This window comes from Canis lupus, chromosome 37 (assembly GCF_011100685.1).
Source record: "Canis lupus familiaris isolate Mischka breed German Shepherd chromosome 37, alternate assembly UU_Cfam_GSD_1.0, whole genome shotgun sequence".
Lineage (NCBI taxonomy): Eukaryota > Metazoa > Chordata > Mammalia > Carnivora > Canidae > Canis > Canis lupus.
The window spans coordinates 20,346,943-20,359,382 of NC_049258.1; the positions used below are offsets into that span (position 1 = coordinate 20,346,943).

Here is a 12,440-nt window from a genome sequence, read left to right on the forward strand (position 1 = left end):
GGAGAGGGATTAAAGGAAAGATAAGAAAAATAAGAGTTCTCTTGCAACTCTGCCTTTCTGAGAATTTTGCTTTCCACGAATGTCGTCTTTTCTCTCTCTAGCTCTCTATCATTCAAAACCAAAATCTTCATGAAAATATCCCAAGATACCCAGCCCACAGTCACCTCTTACTCTCATAAAGTTCTGACATTTATTGTCATTCCCTTCACTTAGATATTATTTCCAAGCCACCCTCTGAAAACTCCTCTGCTGTTTTATTAATATTGGGTTATTACTTTTCCTGTGTTAATGTTTTGCTTCCCAAATAGATTACGAGGAACTTGAAATTTCTGGAAGGTGACTTTTTCTTTTTTAGCTGACCAAAGAAAAGGAAAGGTAATACAGAAAAAGAAATGCAAACATTGAAACTCAGAGGAATTTGCCAGAACAACTCAAATATCAGCTTTGCTCCATAAGCCCCACCCCAAAACTAAGCAGGACTGAAATGTCCAAAGCAAAGCCATAACAAAGCTCAGTAAATATTTAGCTTGTCTCGGACTATTGCAATAGATTCCTAACTAATCTTCTTGCCTCCAATCTCTCCTGTCCAATCCATTCTCCACACAACTGCTCAAATGATCTTATGTTAAGGTACTCAATAATCAGTTAATTGAATTCATTAAGCATATATTTTGTGCAAGGAAAAAGCTACCTTGGTGATCCAAGCAATTATATCAATGTTATGCTGTAAGTGAAAAGGTAAAACTTTGGCAATTTAAAGTATAAGAAACTCAACTTAGAAGACAAGGTTTTAGGGTGTGTGGGTGTCTCAGTCTAAGTGTCTGACTCTTGATCTCAGCTAAGGTCTTATTCTCACAGTTGTAAGTTCAAGCCCTGCACTGGGCTCCATGCTGGGCATCGAGCCTACAAAAGAAAGGAAGGAAAGAAGGGAGGAAAGAAAGAAGGGAGGAAGGAAAACAAAGTTTTAGTCCAATGTATGCATTGTTTCTAAATTCATAAGGATGACAGCAAACTAGAGCTTGTTGTTATTTATTGGTTTCTCCGGAAATGTGGCAAAATAATTTTTTATCTACACTATATACAACATGTAGTTTGATCATGAATGGTCTTACGGAATAATACTGAGGTTAGAAACTATAATTCAGGAAATATTCTATATTACATAGCTTCATTTAACCAATCAACAAGTAGATATTCAGTACCTACTACATTCCACATGCCAGGACTGATAAAATACAACAGAAGTAAATCAAATACTGGCCTGTTATGAGAACCTTGATTTTTTTTTTTTTTTGTTACCGATGACAAAATTTATGCTTACAGGTAAAGTCCTACCTTTTCAATCAGTCAGGGTCCAAGCAGGAAACAGATGGCACATTCAAATTAGGAAAGCTTGAGAACAGCACAACATCCCTTTTATGATCTGGGTGGAAGGAAACCTTAGGGCCAGTGTGGTGCACCAGTGTCAAAGCAGGTTGTGCACAATCCTCAGGTCTGCAGAGGCAGCGGAGAAAGAGGGGTTATTGGGGATTCTGGAGACAAAAGATGCTTGTGAAGAAGTAGCTGGACAGAGCTGAAACCTTTGAGATCCGTGGCACTGAGTCTCCAGCATCATTCCACTTTGAGATCCCCCCTGCCACCACTCGCCAGCACTCCCTCTTATGCTTGCCCAAAAGTCAGAGTGAGTAGGCTCACTGATGGCATCCACACACCTCAGCCACCCGGGGCCACGGAGCAGCAGAGGATGGAGCATAGATGCAGAGGTAACGCTATTCAGTGCCGCCTTAAAACTTTATCATAAGCATCTCTGCAGTCTGTGTATGTTGGTTGAACAGTGCAAACCATTGATGAATGAATGATTTGCACTGCATTTGGAAAAAAAACCACAATAATATTCTGATTCCTAAGGCAAGGTGTTAGAAAAGCTGTCAATGATGTTCATAGAAAATCGGAAAGTAGCGAAGCAAGAAGAAAAAGACGGATTTGAACTTGACTTGGCTGTGTAAAACATCTACTAATTTCTGCCATATATATTAATTATTTACCATTTATTTAATTATTTACCATTTATGCCTAATTACCATGTAGCACTGTAATGTATATCATTAAACGTGTCAAATCCGTAAAACTACCTTTGCAATGTTAACTTCACACAATTAGTACAGTTCAAGTCAGGACAGTTTTTGTAGGTTTTGACTCATGCAGGATTTAACTCAAAATATGTGCTTCAGTGGTAGTCTGTCCAATCATGTGATTTCCAAAGACCCAGCAAATTGGAAAAAAAAAAAAAAATTGTGGCAGATCTTCTAGCAGTGATATGACTTGACTTAATGGTGCTTAGAGCCAAACCCAAAGCCCAGGATTGGGTTATCAACTAATTCCAGCCATGATATAGAGGAGGGAAAAGCTCATGCCAGACCCTTTATAGCTCTTAAGTCATAGGACTCAGTATGCAGGGAACTGCCACCAGCGGGATCAGATGGGCAAGGGGTGTGCTAATTTTAGCAAATGTATCCTGATCACCAAGACCACATTCCATTTTTATACTTGAACTAATTCCTGATTGTGCCTTAAAACTGGAGACAAGCTGACCTGCCCTTAAACGCCAATGATTAAGGTCATCATGATGTGTTAGTTCCACATATTTGCACTTCCAGTAAAGATTCGTTACTGAGTGTGTATGCATTTGTTCTAAGCATTTATCATTAAAAAAAAAAATGTTTCTTTTGCCTTGATAAATGGAGTATACATTTAGTCTACAAATTCTAGATCCTTTAAATTGCCAGGGAATGCCTGAAATACACTACAAGTTGTTCTAAAAAGGCACAGTTTAATTCTATCAAAAAGCTGTAATTCAGCAGTGGGCTTGATACTATAATTAGAGTAGGTTCAAGGTACGATGCGGTATGCATTTAAAGAATTAACTTGCTTTAAAGAAATATTGCTTTCATCCCAGTGGATAGTTGAGTTCCTTTGCTTCACTTCTGGATAAGGATCTATACTCAGAAATTCAAAAGTCTGCACATCTGTTGGAACGTGGGCCATATTTCGTGGACTTCCAACACATCAAGATCTTCACGGATTCTACTCCTCTGTGGGGATCAGTTTTCTAGACTCATGAGACCTCTCAAAGTCACTCACTGTCTCCTCATTGCAGGCCTTCAGTTGTGATAAGAGGAAGAGAATGGTTGTATTAAGTCCCAGTTTGTACCAAGAAAGAAAGCAACATGGTGACATGGAGAAAGGGCAGTTTTTTGCATTTTTACTTCATCCTTGCATGCCGATGTGTTATTTTACCTTTAGACAGTTTACCACTCTTGTGCAGAGAGGACTGCTACATCATCACTTCAGTTCCAACAGGCATTAATTAACCATCCATGGTAAACAAATGATGAAAATAAGACCACTTGGGGCATTTTTTTATGGGTTAAGAACACTTACTATATAATAATAGGAAACATAGTGACCCTGTAGTGTTTGCCTATTTTCTACTACATATTTAAAACATCAAGTTATTTAATTCTTTGAACTAGGATGTGAGGTAAACAAAATACCCACTTCATACATGAAGCAACAGACACTAATGGAAGTAGACACATTTACCCCCGGCCTCACAGCATAGACAGGAGGAAGAGCCTGGACTGAGACCAAGTCTGTCTAGTTCTGAAGCTTCTATCCTTTCTACTATTCTGGAAACCTTGGCAGTGCCTTTCAGCCTTCCAGTTCCGGTTGTTTTTTCTCTACGAGGATTTCCCTATTATCTTGGACACACAATCCACAGCTTACCCCCAACTCTTCTCCTGCCCTTTGTTCCATCTTAAGCATCTGACTCAGAATAATCTTCCTGAAGCAGCAAGACACTGAGGTTAATGAAGCAGAAGTGCTATTATGTCATTTGGGACAACGACCTATGGGCTGTGGTCAGCTGATTACAGCCTGGAAAGGTCACAATTTGGGGGTCAGAGGTGATGATTAATATGATGTCGTCTTGTATCAAGATCAGTTTTAAGAAATGTCAGAATGTCTAGTCATCCAAGTTTTCTAAAAAAAAAAAAACTTCTGACAAAAGAATAACTTCTCAAAGTTTGAAGTAACCCACTTAGGTACTCTGTAGCCCATATGGTCTTGGGAGACAGTCTAGGAATTAACAATTACAGATTTCTCCTTTCCAGGGCTCATTCTGGCACCTGGGCCTTAGATCCCATCACTTCCAAATTCCTCAAGAAACTTGTTTCTACATGTTTTATCTTCATCTCTAGAATCTTCAGTTTCTTCTTCATTCCACTTTTATTTTTTTCTGCCTTCAAACTTCACCCAAAAACCTTTAGTTTGTTCTCCTGTCCCCTCTAGCTACCATCTTACTTCTCTCATTCTCATTGCCAATCTTTTGAAACAAGTGGATTCCATGTGCTGCCTCACCTTTGTTTCAGACAATCTCCCTGAAGCCTCCAACATTCCGGCTCCCACCCCACTACCTTTTCATGGAGGTTCAGTGTTTTGTTTTGTTTTGTTTTGCCAAATATATTGGACAGGCTTCCCTCTGGGTATCTCTGTGCCATATTATTTTAACTACTCCACTCCTTGAAACATTGGTTTCATTCTTAGTCTCTTCCTACAACTTTCAGTAGCTTCTGTTCCTAGTTTTCCCTTTGTACTTTTATTTATTTTCTCCTGGTTTAGGGCTTCTATGTAATAGTGACTTAATGAGTTTATTCATCTTACTTAGCAGCTTTCTTGAGATGTAATTGACATATAATAAATGAACCATATTTAAAGCACACAGCTTGACGTTTTGATACTCCTAAACACCGTGAAACCATCACTACAATCAAGATAATAAACCATCACCCCAAATGCTTCCCCATGACCCTTTGTAATCACACTTTCCTCCCTCTCCAACTGCCTCCCACTTCATCCCCAAGCAACCACTAATCTGGTTTCTGCCACTATCGATTAGTTTTCATTTTCTAGAATTTTTATAAATCAAACGACTCACTATTCATTGTTTTTTGGTCTGGCTTTTATCACTTTGCACAGTGACTCTGAACTGCTATTACATATATCAGTAGTTTATTTCTTTTTATTGTCAAGTTTGAATTCGTTGTATAAATACACTAGAATTTGTCTACTCGTTTCAGTTCTATTTACTCTTTGATAGACATTTGAATTATTTCCAGTTTTTGGCTATTGCATATAAAGTTTCTATGAACATTTGTATATAGCTTTTCTTCTGAACATATGCTTTCATTTCTATGGGATAAATAAGAGTAAAATGCATAAATCACACAGTAGTATATTTAGCTTTTTAAAAAACTGGTAAACTGATTTCCAAGACGCTGTACACTTTACATTCTCACCAACATGTATGAGAGTTTCAGTTCTTCCAAATCCTTCCTAATGCTGGGTATGTTCAGTATTTTAATTTTAGTTATTCTAATAGATGTTCAATTTTTTCTTATTATGGCTTTAATTTGTATTTATCTAATATCTAATGATACTGAACATTTTAAAAATGTGTTTCCCATCTGTATATTTTCTTTGGTGAAGTGTCTTCCATCTTTTTTGCCAATTTTTAAATTGGATGTTTCCTTTGTTGACTTTGAGAATTCTTTATTTATTTTGGGTACAGGTCCTTTAGCAGATATGATTTTCAAGTATTTTTTCATCCAGTCTGTGACTTTCTTTTTAACAGTATCTTTCAAAAAGTTTTAAATTTTGACAAAATCCAACAATTTTATCTTTGTTTTTGTGGTCATATCTAAGAAATCTTTGCCTTACCCAAGATCACAAAAATTTTACATTTCACTTTAGAAATTTAGTTTTAAGTCTTACATTTAGGCTGTGATCTATTTTAAATTAATTTCTGTATATATTATGAAATATGAATCCATTTTCACGTTATGGTATTTGGATATCCAGTAGTTTTACCATAATTTGTTGAAAAGACTAGCCTTCCACCATTGAATTGCCCTTGAAAACTGTGTCAAAAGTCAGTTGTTCATATGTGTTTGGCTTTTAAAATTTCATTCCATTGGGTTGTCTATTGCTATACCAACATCTCTGTTTTCATTACTGTAGCTTTATAATAAATCTTGACATTAGGCAGTGTTAGCCTTCCAACTTTGTTGTTGTTCTTCATTTTTAAATTCCCCAACCGTGCCTATTCCTGTAAGTACTACTATTCACATGAGCTTTTCTCTCTAAACATGACTGGCTTTAGTTCTAGATACATTTTCATGACTTCCATAAACCCTTTTTTGCTAAAGTCTCTTAATAAAAAAGGAGAACCACTAGCCCCAGCTTCTCCTTTGAGTGCCAGGCCTCTAGCTCTGCCAAGAGACAGATATTTGGAAATTCCATTTCTTCAAGATTTGAACTTTTTGTACTTCTGTGACATTCCCTATTACCTTTCCATTCCCAGCTACATTATGTCACTTCCACCATTCTTCTCATTGTTGCTCAGACTTGAACTTCATCTTTGACATAAGCCCATCTTACTTCCCCTTATCCAATAAATCACCATAAACTGGCCGGGTTTTTTTTTCACTCAGAATACCTTTCAAGTATGTTTCTCTTCTCTATTCTCATTGTTAATCCATATGCTCACTTTCTCATGCCCAAGTGGCTGAGTGAAAGTCCAACTGATCATCCCACTTCCAGAGTCTCCTTGCCTAAACTATTTCCTCAGTTTTTTTTTTTTTATTTCTTAAAGCAAATTTATCCCCAGACCCCATCTAGAAGTTTTCCTTTCTAGCTTTGTTTCCTTCTAACTCATCTTCTAACTTGCTCCAGTATAGCTGTTTTGTTTTGGTTTTTTAAACTCTCATTTTACTTATGAAACTGGCTAGTTTTCTAAAAAGTATTTTCTAAGGAGGGGATTTTAAGTTACATTTATTTAAAGACTTTGTAGAAAGACTGTGATATCCAGGAACTAACAAAATTTTGTTCCCAGTCCTACTACTTTATTTATTTAAGGTGGGAGGAGAGAGAGAGAATGCGCATGTGTGCCTAAGCAGAGGGTGGGAGTTGGTGCTGAGGGAAAAGGTAGAAAGAAAAAAATCTTAAGCCCTAGGAGGCGGGACTCCATCCCAAGACTCTGAGATGAGGACCTGAGCTGAAACCAAGAGTCAGATGCTTAACTGACTACACCACCCAGGCACCCCCCTGCTACCCTATTTAAACTGTACTTTTAGAGTTTTCAGTGAATTGGAAGACAGAATCATCTGACAGTGAATAATTTTATTTAAACTTGTCCCTTGTTCTATGGTCATACAAGAACTTACTGTAGGTTAAACCACAACAAAACAAAAATGAGGTCTAGTGAAAAGTCTCTAAGACAAGAAGTGGACCAGCTGGACTAGTGTTTGATAGTGAAGGGGACAAATTCCTTTGACTATAGGTAACTAAAGGAGAATTTTCAGAAGTGACAGGTTACTAAAGATCCCCTCTTCAAAGAAAAGTTCAGTACATGTAGTTGAAATCAACTTAGGTAAATGCCCAAATACTCTTCAGATTTCCCAGCCCTAATTGAAAGTCATGGGAAAGTAACATTTATCATAACTGTAACAAACTTTAAAAGTTTGCTTCCTTATTATATTTTGTAGAAGAGGTAAGAAAGCAAACATTTTCTAATAAGTTTGATTCTCCTTTAAAGGAAAACAATATTTGAGATCAATTGTTTTGAAAATAAAAGAAGCATTAGAGCCTTGTTTATGGATACAGAGGGACATGAACTAGGAAATGTATCTTCTGTTGGTTTTCAAGAATGTGGTATCTTGAATGGAATTATTAATATTATGAAAGTACCACAGTTAGGGAAAAATATCACAGTTGATTATTCTGGCATAAAATTATTCTCTAAAGGCAGGTATTTATCTTTTTCCAATTAGACCGTAACAAAATGCCTTATATATAGTAAGTGTTACAATATGTATTTAAAAATTGAATTCAGTGCTCCTATTTCCCCAGTGGTAATAATACCAACATAGTTAGACAACCAACTTCAAGGGATCAATTAGATTCCTAATTTGCAGTAAGAAAATGAAAAATGAAAAGAAGCAGTGTAATTCCAGATTGAATCTTGTGTAGGCTAAAAAAATAAAATGGAAGACCTGAATCAGAGCAGGGCACTTAAGGATAAAATTTTCTGATGTGTTACATAAATTTATTTACAAATGCCAAGAAGTAAAAGCTAAGGAGGAAAAAAAAAAGCCTAGCACATGATATATGTGGGATGATTTTTTTTTCCCCCCAAGGAGCACAAGTTCTTTTTTTGAAAGACTTCATGTTTTCAAGGACATACAAGTTCAAGTACATGAGTGTGTGGGGGAGTAAAGATGTCATAACTAGAACATGGTGTTTACAACACTGGGGCCCTGTATAATCTCACATAATGCAACTTTGTAGTTGCTTCAAAATATAGGAGAATAGTGAGTTTCCTAGAACTCTCATGACTAGAAGGAAACTAGCTTATGTTTCATCTTCTTCATTTAAGAGGAATAAGGGTCTAAGAGCCGGGTAGTGCCCCAGTTAACTCACATAACAAGCTTGCTCAAACATTGCTTGAGTACTCCAGGTCTGTATTACCCCAACTTTTTATGTGTTCGAGAAAGAGCAGGAAAGTGCAATGCTTTGTTTGGATGAAAACACAAGAATTCAGGTAAGCCAAATCAAACAGCTTAGCCAAGACGATGATTCAGCTTATTAGGACATGGGCCGGGAAATGGGAAAAAAGAAGAGGAAGGAGGTGGGGAGCTCTCCTATTCCTCAGGAAACCAAATCCCTCTTCCTTCAAAAATCAACAGTAAACTTCAATTAAAAACAAAAACAAAAACAAAAACAAGTCATTGTGTAGAGTAAGAAGAGTAAAAGTTGAAAAGGAGAGACTTACAAATGTGCATGCAATGAGGTTTCTGATGATTTTAGAAGAGAATTTGAACACAAAGAGGTTCTGAAGAGACTTGAAAAGGAAAGGAGAGGGATGTAAGAGTGTGAACTTGTCCATTTAAGCACGTTTTCCCCCCAGTCCTTACTGCTCATCTGAAAACAAGAAGTAGAGCAGGTCAGGAAAGGGGTTATGGTTAACACTGCAAGATGAAAGATAAGCAGCCAGGCAGTTAGAAGCCAAAGCATTTTATCTAGAAGAGCAGGTCTGGCCTTGTTTCCATCTTGATAAGAAGTAGATGGGAGAGCTTGTTTGTCCATAGACTAGGATGGGGTGGTGGGGCTGAAGAAAGGAGACAGGGAAGTCAGGGGCTTAGCTATGGAGTTGTGGCAAACCACGAATGTACCGATAAGTCCCTCTTTTGTGTTATACGTCTACCTGAACTTTGAAATTGTTAGACTTGTCTGTTTAGATAACATGGCTGTGTTCCTTTCAAATGTGAAGACTTAAAAATATCCAGAAAGTTTAGGTGAACTTAACAGGTTTATTATCATAGTCTGAAAGTTTAAAACTGTGGCTAACCGGTTAGGCCACTGACTCAAAATTTGAAGAAAGTGACACCTGAATTTAATTCCTCTTTAAATGGTGTGTTTCTCTTTATTCTGAAGATATGCACAATATGCTCTGAATTTCTTTTTTTAATGGTGTTTTCATTTCACTTCAAGTCCTTTTTAAAGACAGATTACAATTAGAGGGGCTTCTACTTTGATAGTGTTCTAATCTGATGACATAACTGGTTCAGAAGTGGTTTTTAAAATTATTAAAATTGACAGAGTTCTAAGGTCACCACGTTTTGTTCTCAGTGTTCTTGGATGAGAGCCAGGGTTGCACGTATTCCTGGGATCTTATTTGCTATTACTTTTAGTATCTCAGTCCATCATAGAACTCAGAAATCCAAAATGAAATGAGTTTTGTTTTTTTACAATAGACCTTCACATTTATTTAGTAACTACCTGAAATTATTTTAAGGCTGCTGGGTTTGTACTGCTCATGCCATTCATTGTTCATATAGAATGTATTGAATATGTAAGGTGATTAGCACAGGGGAAAGCATCCCAGAATAGATATAATCCATAAGTGTGTCGGGGCTTGTATCTCTACTGTGCGAGAGACAAAGCAGAACATTTATAGTCCGAATGCTTAGATATTAAAACAAGTTTGTATATATGACAAGTCAGAGGAGCGGTCCTAAAACAAGGTATTCTTAGTTATCTTGGCTGCTTTCCAGATTGTCTAGTACCTCTCTCTCTCTCTGCCCCCCCCCCCACGCCCGCTCCTGCTCTTTCGAACCTCTCTGTAAAAAATAAAATAAAGTAAAATATTCTCTACTTAAATTTTTTTCTTCTATTACCTTTTGCCATGGGCTACTCAGAGTTGTACTGGTACTGAAAGTTTAAGGCTTGGAGAAATGTTAATGATGATGATGATGATAATGATGATGGTAGCAGCCCTTATTTATAGGAGACCTTCCCGATGGTAGGACTCTGTATTTTACATACACTGGTTCTCCAGTGGTTATATAAATATGCCCTAGCTACCAGGCCCTTACTCTACTTCCCTTCACAGGCAAGTTTTGCTGAGGAATCATAACAACTTGCTATTCTATATCTTGGCCTCCAGGATGCTTGTATTTGTTTTTTCTTATAAAAATAATGTTTAGAGGTATCGGGGTGGCTCAGTCGGTTAAGCATCCCGACTCTTGCTTTTGGCTTGCATCATGATCTCGTGGCTGTGGGATCAAGCCCTACCTCCGGCCCTGAGCTCAGTGTGGAGTCCGTGTTAGCGTCTGTCTCTCTCTCAAATAAATAAATAAATAAATAAATAAATAAATAAATAAATAACTTTAAAAGATGTTTTATATATATATAATTTATAAATGTGTAGAAGTTAAAATCTAAAATCATACTCCAACTACCCACACATAAGCACTTTCTAATTTTCTAAATGTCTTTCATATATATATGTATGTACATTATTTATTCACAAATGAAATCGTTTTAAACATTTGGTTTATAATTTTTTTCTAATAATCCATTGATAGCTTTCCATAATGTTAAAGTTAACTTGCAACCATGAAAAATTATGTAGTTATCAAAAGATATGGATATAAACATTTTTTAAAATCAATCTTACCATTGAGTATTTTGGTTATTTTTATCTGTATTGGTTTAACAAACAATATAAACACCTTATGATATTTACTCACTTAATTCTTATAGTAGCCAATTAGGCTGCAACAACCTTACTGATAATGGCAACCCTTTGACTATTTTACAGATAAAGAAACTGAGGCACAGAATAGCTAAGTAAATTCCCCGTGGTCCCAGAGCTAAGTAAATTCCCCGTGGTCCCAGAGCTAGTGAGTGGCAGATCTTACCTCAGGTTGTCTGGCTCTAGAGTGAGTGTTCTTAACTCCTGCGGTAAGGTTTCTCTCATAAACAGTGCTGCACTGAATGTCCTATTTCTTCTTTTTCCATAGAGAAATCCCTAAAATGAGAATTCTGGCTTTTCAAATGCATTGGCAGTTGACCTTCAAAAGGCTGATACTTTTCTTTCCCACAGCTGTAGATTTGCAGACTATAGACCATACTGGGTGTTATAATTTAAAGTTAAATTGCATGCTGCTTTGGCTTGTATTTCTCCTTCACAATCGTCTTAATCTAGTGGACTTTTCTCAGTCCTCTTCCTCCACTGCTTTTGATAATATTTGCTCACTCCCTTCTCATGCACCTCTCCCCTCTCCCCTGCTTCAGTGTGCTATCACGTCTACTACTCCCTTCAACTTGTATTAACATTCCTTCTCTGTCCCTTCACTGATACTTCTCTCTGACCTCCTTTTTAATTTTAGTGTTTCTTAGCTCTCCACTTGATTCTCTTCTCATGTTGCAGTCTCCCTGGGAAATCTCATCCATTCCCATGACTTTAACAATTTAAATGCTAATGCCTCACAAATCTTTATCTCTTCCCAGACATCTCCCGTAAATTCTAGACTTACATATGTAACTATCCATTAGACGTCTTCACCAGGGATATTCTCCAGGCTTTTAAAACAGAATATGTTTAAAATTAGACTTAACCATTTTCTCCCTAAACCTGCTTCTCATCTCATGTTTACCATCATACAGCTAAACACATAACGTGAGACTCATTCTAGATTTTGGATGCCATATAGAGTAATGACAAATAGCAATGACTTTGAATTAGGTAAAGCTGGGTTTGAACCTTACCTATGAGACTTAAAATCTGGCTGACCTTGGACAAGTTGCCCTAAACTCTCTGAACTCCAGTTTTATTATCTATAAAAGGAGGATAAAAGAACATCCTTGCAAGGCTGTTGAGAAGATGAAATAGGATGATGTATGTTACATGTGTTCTTTTTTAGAGTTCCTGATACACTAAAAGCACTTAATAAAGAATATTGCTTCTTTGGGGATAATATCTCATCACTCACGTCCAATCAGTTTCTGAATCCTGTGGTTTCTAACTCTGTAACTTC

At 36.9% G+C, this 12,440-nt stretch overlaps 1 long non-coding RNA gene across 1 annotated transcript in view; it reads right to left on the minus strand.

Annotated features, from left to right (window-relative positions):
* LOC119867898 overlaps nucleotides 1–11,716 on the minus strand; it is a 41,288-nt gene extending 29,572 nt beyond the window's left edge. The window contains exons 1-2 of the long non-coding RNA XR_005384970.1: nucleotides 11,322–11,716; nucleotides 1,336–1,494 (exon numbers count right to left, since the gene is read on the minus strand). This is a non-coding gene — a long non-coding RNA (uncharacterized LOC119867898). The remainder of the gene's footprint in view (nucleotides 1–1,335; nucleotides 1,495–11,321) is intronic.
* Nucleotides 11,717–12,440: the final 724 nt, after the last annotated feature.